At 41.5% G+C, this 12,785-nt stretch overlaps 1 long non-coding RNA gene across 5 annotated transcripts in view; it reads left to right on the top strand.

Annotated features, from left to right (window-relative positions):
• LOC125131580 (uncharacterized) overlaps nucleotides 1-12,785 on the top strand; it is a 76,691-nt gene that overhangs the window by 2,819 nt on the left and 61,087 nt on the right. For all 5 annotated transcript variants that reach the window (XR_007135980.1, XR_007135978.1, XR_007135977.1 and 2 more), the window contains exons 2-3: nucleotides 750-866; nucleotides 10,464-10,560. This is a non-coding gene — a long non-coding RNA (uncharacterized LOC125131580). The remainder of the gene's footprint in view (nucleotides 1-749; nucleotides 867-10,463; nucleotides 10,561-12,785) is intronic.

Raw genomic sequence — 12,785 nt, forward strand, 5'->3', positions numbered from 1 at the left:
AACACCTTAAGCAATGAGTAATTGATCAAATTGTCCCGGAGAACCTTTCTAGAAAATAGAAAAAGCATAATGATAAAGAAAGATGCAGGAAAAGAATATAGAGAATGAAAAAGTGTGGAAGACTGCTCAGAAAAGAGTGAGGGGAAGGGAGAATATTGGTACCATAACACTTAATGCCTAAGAAAAAAATGCTGAAAATTAGGAGGAAAACAAAGAGAAAAAAGATACAGGAATCATACAACTTGATTTTTTCCCACTTTACAATTGTTGCCTAAGATCAGTCATTCTTAGTACAGGCGGAACTTTTTAGCAGAGAGAATAAAAATGATTAAAGAGTATATGATTTAAAAACAAGGGTAGACCACCCCGGCAATATATTCTGCCGGCCACATAATTCATATTTTCACATACATTTGTTAAGAGTCAAATGTCTAACTTTGTCATATTTTTACTTATGACAAAAGCAAAAATGTTCTCATGTATCGAATTTCCTGGATATTAGAAAAACTGCAAGTATATGTGGAAGTAGTTGCAAAAATTATTTTATCTCTGCAGCATGTAGATGCTGAGCTGAAATTGGAGCCTACAGAAATGTGCAGAGTTATTCTGATTTAGCAAAGAGTTTCTGGAAAATATGCTGATTTTCATGGCTTAGTAAATATTTTTTTAAAACTTCTAAAGTGATATAGCTCATAGTAATGTAATTATGAACTCCTGTTTTGAAAACGTTCTTCTTTTTGCCCACATAGTAATTGCAATAAAAGCAAGGAGAAAAAGCGAGATGGAAGAATTGTTTTAAAACAAGTAACCCACCAGTGGATGAGAAGACACTACAACTTCAGTTAATTCTAGCAACCAAATATAAGGTATGGGATTCATCTACCAGCGTTATTTTTATTTCTTAAAAAAAAAAATCCTAAAATTTCAGTCAGTAAGAGTTAATTTAAAATGTTATTGCTTTTATTTGAGAAAAATCTAGGCAAATATTTCCAATGATTTTTTTTTCAAGTTGTGGGTTTTTTGGTTTTGTGGCTCTTGTTCCTTTTCCTCAGTATAATAATATACATTTGGGGAGTTCCCTTCGTGGCTCAGCGTGGCTCAGTGGTTAATTAACCTGACTAGGATCCATAAGGATGCGAGTTCTGTCCCTGCCCTTTCTCAGTGGGTTAAGGATCGGGCGTTGCCCTGAGCTGTGGTTTAGGCTGCCCACTTGGCTTGGATCCTGCGTCACTGCCAGCACCTGTAGCTCCTGTTTGACCCCTATCCTGGGAACTACCATATGCCGCGGGTGCTGCCCTAAAATAGCAAATATATATAAATACATATATAGTTGAGGGGGGAAATCCAATAAAAATGGATATTTTAATCAGATCACCAAAACCCTTGAGCGAGCATTTTAATTCTTCTTCACAGATAATTTCTAAGATAGTATTGTTTCTCTTCTATATTCCTAAGCCAAAAGTACTGGTTGTTATTCAATTTTTTCTAATAATAGTTTAAATATATAAGAAATGATCCCATCAGGAAATGAATATGAAAAAGAAAAGAAATATCCCTTATAATTAAAATTTTCACAAAGTGACGTTTTTAGAGGTAGATGGAAAAGCCATAGTGGAGGACCAAAACGTGGAATGGAAAACCTCTAGATTTAAGGCAGGAATAGTCATTGTACCATGCAAATCAGTTGTATCACTCTCTTGCCTAAATTCTGTCAATGGCTTCCCACAAGCTACAGTGAAAAGGCCAAAGCTCTTAGCACAGTCCCGTCATTTTCACTGGGGAGCTATTCTGCTGCCCTAGAAGGCATTCGGGAATTAGTAATGTCTGAGAGTTTATTGCTATCTAATACATTATTTATTCCCTAACTCAGCAGCTTAAAACAACATGTTTATTACCTCGTATGAGCCTTTGTGGATCAGGAATCAGGATGTTCTGGGTAGTTCTGGCTCTGAGGAAGTGGTCGCCAGTTGGACTCTTGGTCAGAACTCTGATCGTCTCAATGGGCAGGGCAGTCTGGTTCATGTGCAGTCACAGGAGGCTTCATTTCCTGGGGCTGTTTAGAGGATACGGCAGCTGGCTTTTCCCTGAGCAAGATGAGTGGGTGAGTGACGTGTGTGTGTGTGTGTGTGTGTGTGTGTGTGAAGCCAAGACATACTCCATAATCTTTTATAACCTAATCTCCTCTTGCAAGGACAACCTATCACTTCCACCTCATGCTACTGAGCATAGACAGTGGTGAGCATAGGAAGAACTTGGATGATCGGAGACCATCCTGGAGACTGGCTAGCTGCCGAAAGTAAAAACACTCGTGCTTTGTCATAATGACTAGAGATTCCCATTAACATGGACAAAAACCAAGGGTATTAAAATCTTGTTCAAGAAGGAATCCATCAGGAAGCTGCCAGCAGTGCTGCCAAATAGCTCTCCTGCGCTATGGTCTCTGCAGACACACTCCTGGCTCCATTACACGTGGCTTCTTAAAGTTCCCTGTAAAATCCTCCACCTTCGAAGTCCACAAATCTTCCTTCTTTTTTTTTTTTTTTTTTTTTTGTCTTTTTGTCTTTTGTCTGTTGTTGTTGTTGCTATTTCTTGGGCCGCTCCCGCGGCACATGGAGGTTCCCAGGCTAGGGGTCGAATCGGAGCTGTAGCCACCGGCCTACGCCAGAGCCACAGCAACGCGGGATCCGAGCCGCGTCTGCAACCTACACCCCAGCTCACGGCAACGCCGGATCGTTAACCCACTGAGCAAGGGCAGGGACCGAACCCGCAACCTCATGGTTCCTAGTCGGGTTCGTGAACCACTGCGCCAGGACGAGAACTCCAAATCTTCCTTCTGACTTCAGTGCCTCTTCACCTTAGCAACCTTTCCAACTCCCTTTTTGGGAGTTAGTACAAATTCCTTCATCTGCTGGATGCATTCCCTGTTACATTAAGCCAATGAGCCCTTGCTTTTCTCGGCCCTATTTTCATTCTTGTGATGGCACTCATGACACTGCTGTTATTACCTCTAACAACCCTTCTCCCCCAGAAGACTGTGAGCCCCTGCAGGAATATGTTTTATAATCTTAACCTCAGGGTCCCCAAACCTTACACAGCTCCCGCACATAGGAAACACTTCTTAATACAAGTTAGTTGAATGACTGAGCAAATGCATGGTGTGTTGTCTGTGTTTGCGTACGTGTGTGTGCAAGGATGGTGCCAGTTAAGAGAGAACTGCAGAATGCAAAAGCTTGAGAACCACTGATCTGCTCTGTTCCCACCCAGACTCTGTGCCACTTGTTTCCTACTAAAGTGTAAATTCGCCTTCACATCGCACAACTGCTTTTTAAATTAACATTTTATATCTCCCCCAAAAGGATAATTGAAAGTTATATTTGTAGAGAGCATGTCTGTACGTTGTAGAGGGCACTACCTGATTATTACTTGTATTTTTCAGAAAATACCCATGTTAAAGTGTTTTAAGATCCTATATCTAAATCAAGAAAGAATAATCCTGCTTCAGTGCCTTGAATGATGTTCAACTGTTGAGCTCAAAGAGTTAACACAAATTCCAAAAGTGCTGTGTTACAGCCAATGGCATTTAGTAAGTTGAATCTGTAGTAATAGGATAAAAAGTTACTATCTAAAAGAGTTATTACAGGCACCAAATGGGCTCCATTATGGAGAGGAGTCATCTGAGCAAGGAAGATTGAAGCTTGCATCTGTAAGAGCTGATGCAATTTCCAAAGGCATTAACCTAAGGAGCAGTTTATTAATTGAGCACCTAGGCTATTTAGGAATAATGTAGTGCCCCCCTAGGGATTGGAGTTTTGCTGCTGCTGTTAAATTCCACAATTGTCCATTTTTGTCAGTTTCTATTTAGGAAAGATTCAGCCTGCCCGTCGTGACTGTGCCCTGCCTAACTGAAAGCTGAACCTTTCAGTTGCTGGGTGACTTCCTGGATCTGCACCTGCTCCAGAACTCCTCTGATACTGCCTAGGGATGGGAGTAGTTCAGTACACGCTCATTCATTCAAGTAGCCTGTTTAGCAAAAAGCCGTGGAATATCACCCGTATGCCAGGCATATATGGATACGGAGGCCAAGAAGACAGACATTTTTTGCTAGATTGTGTGGTGTTTACATTCTGGTGGGCAGGTGTGAAAAATAATAACCAACACACCATAATGCAACAAATATTATTTGAGATAAGGATGTGGGATATGATTTTATATATATACATATATATAAAACAAAGTAGAGGGCCAGGGAGTGAATTGCCTTAGGAGGTGTTATTTAAATGAAGACCTGACCTACAGGAGGGAATTGCCAGTGTAAATACTTAGGGAAGACAACTTTAGATGGAGGGACAGAAGGAAAGTCCCTGCAAGGTCTCTGTGACTAGAACAAGCTTGGCATACGTGGGAGTTAGAAAGTTAGCATATGATGTGGGAACCTGTTAAAAGGTTGAGAGGTGCTGTATAAAAGATCACAGGACCTTATAGGCCATAGAAAGGAATTTAGATGTGGACTCTAAATGCAGTTGAGAGCTATTGCATGGATTTCAAAATTCGAACGTGTCTCTGATGTTTTGGGGGTTTGAGCCTCCTCTTCTGCTCCTTACCATGGCCATTGGCCCCTGAATCTGACATGGACAATAAAAGGCCTTCACAGAGGTGGCCTAGAGTTTGCTAATGGCAGATGGGCTTTTATCCATGATGTTTATATTTTACTGAACTTCAGTATTGACTCTCACCTTGACTCACGTTCAGGAAGCCCTCTCTCCTAGACTCTACATTCCAGTTTTACCTCTTGCATCAACAGACACTTAATTCTTCAGTCATTCCCATCCTTGGCTAATTCCCTTGTCAGATCTATATCAGAGAGCTATGAAGAAATTTCACCCCTCTCCCCTTCCAAAAAAAAAAAAACCCCCAAATTTCCACATCTCAAACCCCATTCTGGACTTCATATGACACAAGAAAAGTTGAGTGAATTAGTAATTAGTACACCCCCCTAAAAGAATATATAATTTTAACATTGCTGAATAATCCCAAATACCTGTATCAACTCACTGTCATAACTGATAACCATTTCCCAAACTGCAGTATGCTCAATGCCTATTCTAGACCCAAGACATCCCGTCTGTTTAGCAAAAGTCTTATCCTATGAACCTTAGAAAAATGATCAATCATTTTAGATGCATCCCTTACCCTTTTCCTCACAAAACATCCTCCTCACACTATCAAGACTGTGTTTTTTCCGTGTAAGTTCTCTGTGACAGGAAAACATTAGAAACAAGTAAGAGTCCCCTTGTACAAACAAGTGCAGAAGAGGCAGAAGCTCAATTAAGTAGATGCCTCCTTTATAATTTATCATTTGTTTTCCTGGGGTCAGATGCTTTAGGAACTGAACTAAGTCTTTCCTTTTGTCTTTGAGCAGCCCTGTTTTGACTGACACTTAGACTACAATCAATATTTGAATTAAAGTTTTAGCTTAAGAAACATACAGCCTTAAGTTGACAGAATATTGTAAATCAACTATAATAAAAAAATTAAAAAATAAATAACACACATGAGCATTCATTTTCAGGGTTAGATAACCAATAGTAGGAAAGCGACAGACTTTTGTCCAGATACTTCTTTGTTCCTTGCCACGTGTGCAGTGCCCATTGATTGTGACAATACCGCATGTAGCAGTACTTAGGAGACTCTATACAGAGTTCCCACTGTGGCTCAGTGGGTCAAGGATGCAACGTATTCTCCATGAGGATGCAATTCGATCCCTAGCCTCCTTCAGTGGGTTAAGAATCCTGCATTGCACCGGTCACAGATGCAGCTGAGATCTGGTGTTGCCATGGCTGTGGCATAGGCCAGCAGCTGCAGCTCTGATTCAACCCTTAGCCCGAGAATGTCCATATGCCACAGGTGCGCCGTGAAAAGGAAAAAAAAAAAAAAAAAAAAAAAGAAAAGAAATTTGAGCTTAACAGTGTAAATGCATGTGTGGTAATTAAAAAGACAAAAATATTATAATTAAGACGTAATTAATACATGTAACAAAATTATATATATATATTTTTTTTTTTTTTTTGGTCTTTTTGCCATTTCTTGGGCCGCTCCCAAGGCATATGGAGGTTTCCAGGCTAGGGGTTGAATTGGAGCTGTAGCCACCGGCCTACACCACAGCCACAGCAACGCGGGATCCGAGCCACATCTGCAACCTACACTATAGCTCACGGCAACGCCAGATCCTTAACCCACTGAACGGAGGCCAGGGATCGAACCCGCAACCTCATGGTTCCTAATCAGATTCGTTAACCATTGCGCCACGACAGGAACTCCTATAACAAAATTCTTAAAGTATTATGAAAGCCGAAAAAAGTATGTAGAGAAAAAGGAAGATTTTTATTGTAAAAACTGAATTAAATGTCTCTTAGGGACTTCGTTATGTTGTAGCTAACTGAATGGTAGTCAGATTTTTTGGTGTGATTGTTATGCTAACCCCAAGGTTGACTTGTTTCTCCACAGATGCTATTAGAAAGTAACTTTAAGTGAGTTATTTTAATATACATTTAAAAGTAAAGAATCCTATGAATGTGTAACTGAACGGCTGCAATTTTGGTTTTGGTAATTTGGTCAAGATTTTGTGCAAGATCTACATCTAAGAGGCTTGGAATTTGTAGGCAATATTGTTCTCTATCTCAAAAATAACACGTAATCGGCTTAAGTTAGAAAGATCAGGAGTTCCCGTCGTGGCGCAGCGGTTAACGAATCCGACTAGGAACCATGAGGTTGCGGGTTCGGTCCCTGCCCTTGCTCAGTGGGTTAACGATCCAGCGTTGCCGTGAGCTGGGGTGTAGGTTGCAGACGCGGCTCGGATCCTGCGTTGCTGTGGCTCTGGCAAAGGCCAGTGGCTACAGCTCCGATTCGACCCCTAGCCTGGGAACCTCCATATGCTGCGGGAGCGGCCCAAGAAATAGCAACAACAACAACAACAAAAGACAAAAAGACAAAAAAAAAAAAAAAAAAAGAAAGATCACAACCCTAAGCTTGCAAAGCAAAGAACATAACCCACTTGACGTTTCTCTTTGGAGAAGTGGAACATAGGTTGAAAACATTTAAAAAATAACAGCAATACCACTGTCATGCAGTCAGAACAGATTTATTAAGAACAAAAGAGACTGTTTTAAATCTACGTTAAACGTATCGGTAGCCTCCGCTCTTAATAAGAAAAAAGAATCGCGTGGCCTTTTAACCACTAACGTTGAAGAGGGAAATGAACCAAATTTGAGGACACATTTTGAAAATACGTCACATCAAAACACTTGTGGAAACACTGTAATGAACATCTGTAGCTAAGATTTATTCAAAAAGAGAGGCAAGTGGAGGACTTGGAAACATTTAAAAACTGTGTGATTTTTGCTCCACTCGCTGGAACAACCTTTGAGACACAGGCCAAACAAGTTGTATATCCCAGTTCAACCGAAGCAAAGGAGTACATATAACCAGCAAGGCCCAGGGATGAACTGTTAGAACAGAGAGGTTAGGAGTTCAGGCTCCAAAAGCAGGTCGTCCTTGATGTTCGCCCTTGCTCTGTCTCTTACTAATTGTGTGATTTGAGGCAATTCTCTTATTCTCAGACTCAGTTTCCCAATGTTTAAAATGGGAGTGATGTGGGGGCGCTTAAGCGAGATGATGCATGTGAAGCACTTGGTGCGGAGCTTAGTTCGCAGTTAGTGCGAAAACGGCGGGTTATTTCCTTTCATTCATCCACATTGTGTTATTACATGCCAGGCATTTCGTTGGCTAGTTTGGAATCTAACAGGAGCAAGATTCTTGTTGCCATGAGATTTATCGTTTTGCAGGGAGAGAAAATTAAATAATCAAAAGAAAGTGCCGTGGGAATATGGGCACATGATCATTCTGGAAGAAAGTGGGGGAAAGAGGTAAACCGGAGAAATCTGCTTAAAGGAGATGCTTCTCTCTCTCTCTCTCTCTCTCTTTTAACACTTGCACCTGCAGCATATGAAAGTTCCTGGGCTAGGGGTTGAATCTGAGCTGCTGCTGCCCACCTACACCACAGCCACATCCATGCACCTGCGGCTGAAACCACAGCTTGTGGCAAATGCTGGGTCCTTAACTCAGTGAGGCCAGGGATGGAGCCCGCATCCTCATGGATACTTGCTGGGTTCTTAATGCACTGAGACACAATGGGAATTCTAGGAGATGACTTTTTAAGTGTAGAAATGCAGGGATAGGCAGGGGATGAGGAAAAAGTCCAAAAATGTTCTAGACCGAAGACAAAGCTCATGAAAATGGCCATAATTCTTTTTTTGGAGATTCAGATAGACCTGCTTTTCTCACCTTCCTCTCTGGCCGTTTTCTTGTGCCGGGACCTCTGTCTGGAACAGTCTCGAACCTCCTTGCTCTCTCCCGGCCCCGTCCCACCTCAGCCACACACTGTGGTTACTAATGGTCACATGGAGACATGCCGGGACTTGTAAGGTCTTCTTAGTGCCTTTTCAGCCACATAAAATCACAGGGAATTTATCTTCATGGTTACAGGAATTTGGAGCTTTTTAAATGCCTGTGCATGAGCATAAGTGTGTGTGTGTGTGTGTGTGTGTGTGTGTGTGTGAGAGAGAGAGAGAGAGAGAGAGAGAGAGAGAGAGAGAGAGAGAGAGAGACAGAGGGAGGGAGGGACAGTGTTGTTTCCCGGAGGGTTACAGACCCCTTGACACTTTTCTAGGACAGCATTAACTTGCCTTGAGCATCTTCCTGGATCTTACTGGTGCTGAGATGACAGACCCATACATGGAATAGCCCAGAAGCTTCAAGGATTAAGTTTCAAACTGCCCCCATGGTCAGTGTGAAAATAGTATCTTCTGTGGTCCTGGATTATCTGATAGGCAGTTTACAAAGGAAAACTGTCTCCGGCAGAGGGTAGATGTTACCCTGTGCAGAATATACCGTGCACAATGTCTAGTGATGGCAGTGATGGCAAAAGCAGCACGACTGCACCCTGCGAAAACTCACAGAGGCCTTTATGCCAACTTGTGACTCAAGAAATGGACCGTTTGGCTCAGAGACAGGAGAGTAATTTGGGAAATCATTTGATTTGCCTATCGCAGTCCAAATACACTCCGGGTTCTTCAACCGAACTTACAAAACCCTCCCTGACCTCCCCTCTCTCTGCCTCCTCTTCCTCGTCTCTTTCCACAACTCTACGTTGCTCCCCGGACTTTGGGTTTCCTTGCGACTGGTTCTTGCCCTCCTCCGTTAATAGAGCATTGCATTTTGCTAGACCAGGCTTGCTTTCTTTCTGGGATGATTCTTCCTCAGCCCTAAGGAATTACCTCTTCCAGGAAGCCTTTTCCAAGTATAGCAGGTGCCTTTGCTTCCACGTCATAGTTCTCATCACACTCCGCTCTCTGCCACCGTCACTTCTACTTGAGGAAGTAAGGGTCTGGCTTCCCTTGGTAGCCATGTGACCTAGCATGGGACTGTTACATCGTAGGCCTTTGAGAAATGTTTTGGAAGCCGTATTTGATTTGCCAGTTCACTTACTAAGTGAGTGGATAAGGCAAAACACATACACACGAAGAAAAAAGTCAAAATGACAAAAACACCTCAAGAGGAGCTCCTGTTGCGCCTCAGGGGAGTGAGAACCCAGCTAGTACTCATGAGGATGCGGGTTCCATCCCTGACCTCCCTCCGTAGGTTAAGGACCCAGCGAGCTGCGGCATAGGTTGCAGATGCAACTCGAACCTGGCGTTGCTGAGTCTGTTGCATAGGCCAGCAGCTGCAGCTCTGACCTAGCCTGAGAACTCCCGTATGCTGCAGGTGTGGCCCTAAAAAGAGAATAAAGCAGGATAGGATAGGATAGGATAAGATAGGATAGGATAGGAAAAGACAGGAAATAAAATGCAATACTTAACACCTCAGGAGCATGGATAAAATGAAAAAGGAATAGTGGGTCACTGCTTCAGTGTTTAAGCCATAGATTTACAGAATCTACCTCTCATTATTATTATTACCTTATTTAAATCTTACAAAACCTGGCTAAATTGACAGAATTATTCCTGTTTTATAGGCAAGGAGTTCAAACCTCAGGAAAATTCATGTCTTGCTGAAGACTAAACTAGTACTATGTAGAAGAGTTGGGATTAGATTCAAATAAGCGATTTTAAGATTTGAGTTGGAGAGTAAAGTGTAAATACAAAAATAGTTTTAAAGAATTGTAGAAAAAAATGGATTACTGGGTAGATGCACTTGTATTATATTTACAGTGAAACAAATACGTTCACTTTTGATATCCGTATAAAACGTGAGGTTCCACAGTTTTGTGGGCATAATGTAATAACTGCATTTGTTTCAAGCTTGAAAATATGTGGGGAAAAGTGCTGTAGCCGAACTAGGATTTGAATCTTGGGTAAAGCAGACGCTTTTCTGCTTGAGTCATGTGATCGTGATTTTTTTCGTTTTAGGAAAGCGGAGTGTCGGCAAATCAGCTCCAGACATCCTAGGCCTTCTGATAAACAAATAGCATTTTTGACGAGCAGCATTTGCCCAGTTTTTCTCCAAGTAAGCATATTATAAGGAGTGGAAATTTTTAGAAGTCTAAATCTCAACTATCTTTAATCAGTTAAAGTAAATTACAGGTGACAGCTTTCAAGCTGAGTAACTAGAATATGGAGAGAATAATAAACTCGAAGTTCTTGATATGAATATTTTGAATATACAAAGCAATGAGCCAGGCTTTAGCATCTAGTAAATAGTAGAATCAAAGGCCGAAGACTATTTATAAGTCAAACACCTCTAAAGACCATTGTCAAAGTTTGGGCGATGTTCCTTTCTTGTTAGATTTTGTCATCCATCATAAGATTTATACCTTATCCTTAAAACTGGTAATTTATTTGCAAGATATCCTATGAGATTTTAGTTTTATGATTGTTAATTTTCTTTATTAACCTTGAGATTTTGATTCTTGTTTACTTGGGTGTTACGGAAAATTGTACTTAATCTTTGTGGACTTTCCTTAGGAAATTAAATTTTAAATCATTCATATTTAATCTGCTGACAATTACTTAATTGATCTCATTATAACTGTTGCAACTTCTTTACAATAGAATTAAATCAATATCTATACAGGACTGTTCAGAATCTCACAGAATTAGAAATCAATGAATTAATATCAATTATGATATAATAATAATAAATAAACAATATAATAATATATAATAAATATAATACAATAATAATTATGGTATAATAATAAAAGTAGCATGTGAATGTAACAGAAACATCTGTAAAAAATGATGTCATTACCATATCAGCAAGAATCTATAAATTTACCCCAAATCTTCTCAATTTCTGTAGAGGGTTGGCAGAGCCCAGCCAGTTGGGACCAATACTTATGTTCTCTGTCTTCTTTTTTTGTCTTTTTTTTTTTTTAGGGCAGCACTTGTGGCACATGGAGGTTCCCAGGCTAGGGGTCTAATCTGAGCTGTAGCCACCGGTCTACACCAGAACCACAGCAACGCGGGATCCGAGCCGCATCCGCAACCTACACCACAGCTCACGGCAACACCGGATCCTTAACCCACTGAGCAAGGCCAGGGATCGAACCCACATCCTCATGGATGCTGGTCGGGTTCTTTAACCATTGAGCCACGTCAGGAACTCCTTTTTCTTTGTTTTGTTTTGTTTTGGTTTTGTTTGTTTGTTTGTTTGTTTGTTTGTTTTTTGAATGTTGTACACTCTCTGAGCTGGGCCTCAAACCCTTGGATGAGATATTCCAGATACTTTTTCCTACCTCTGCTGTCTGGCTGCGAAAAATTCCGTGGAAGACTCCCAGACCTTAGAGAATGGTAGAGCTACCATACGGAGCCTGTGTACCTGATAACTGGCAAAGGACAGAGTCTACCACTTCCTCGCGTAGATGCGATATGAGTAGCAATAACCTCTCTTGCATTCAGCCGTTGGGGTTTCGGGATATAGTCCGTTACAGGAGACAGTCTGGCCTGGATGGTAGAAAGGGTGTGAGGAAAACCCCCGACTTGTCTCAGGCTTTCCTCTCAACGTCTTCAAGCCTGCTGTATAGTAAATCATCATTGAAAAAAAAAAAGTCTGGGAGCTCCTGTCGTGGCTCAGTGGTTAACGAGTCCGACTAGGAACCATGAGGTTGTGGGTTCGATCCCTGGCCTTGCTCAGTGGGTTAGGGACCCAGCGTTTCCGTGAGCTGTGGTGTAGGTCGCAGACACAGCTGGATCCCGCCTTGCTGTGCCTGTGGTGTAGGCCGGCAGCTTCAGCTCTGATTGGACCCCTAGCCTGGGAGCCTCCATATGCTGTGGGTGTGGCCCTAAAAAAAAAAAAAATTATCATTAATTGTGTACCAGTGGGTACAAACACAAATTTACATAGAACATACAATGCAGCTGCATGGTGATTAAAATCCATCAGATGGTCTAATACATGTATATACATGCATGCAAATCTGCCCATCTGTTTGGTTGTTGAAGAGTCTGGACTTGGTTCTGTACCAATAGAGTTTTCATTTTCTCTGAATCACTGCCTTTGCAATACTCTTTGGAGCAGTTTTTGAACCTAGGTACGCAAACCACTGTAAGACCAAGACTTTAAGAGGAGCAGTGGAGCAAGGATGTGTTCTTTCCTGCAACTGATCTAGCTGGTGAATCTGCAGAAAAGACTTCAAAGCAGGCTCCTCCCTTCCACCTTCTTCCCCCTGTCTCTTTTCTACTGCACACATCTCAAAAATCTCCCCAGACCTCAAAGAAAGTGACTTCCAA

This window comes from Phacochoerus africanus, chromosome 7 (genome assembly GCF_016906955.1).
Source record: "Phacochoerus africanus isolate WHEZ1 chromosome 7, ROS_Pafr_v1, whole genome shotgun sequence".
Classification (NCBI taxonomy): Eukaryota; Metazoa; Chordata; class Mammalia; order Artiodactyla; family Suidae; genus Phacochoerus; species Phacochoerus africanus.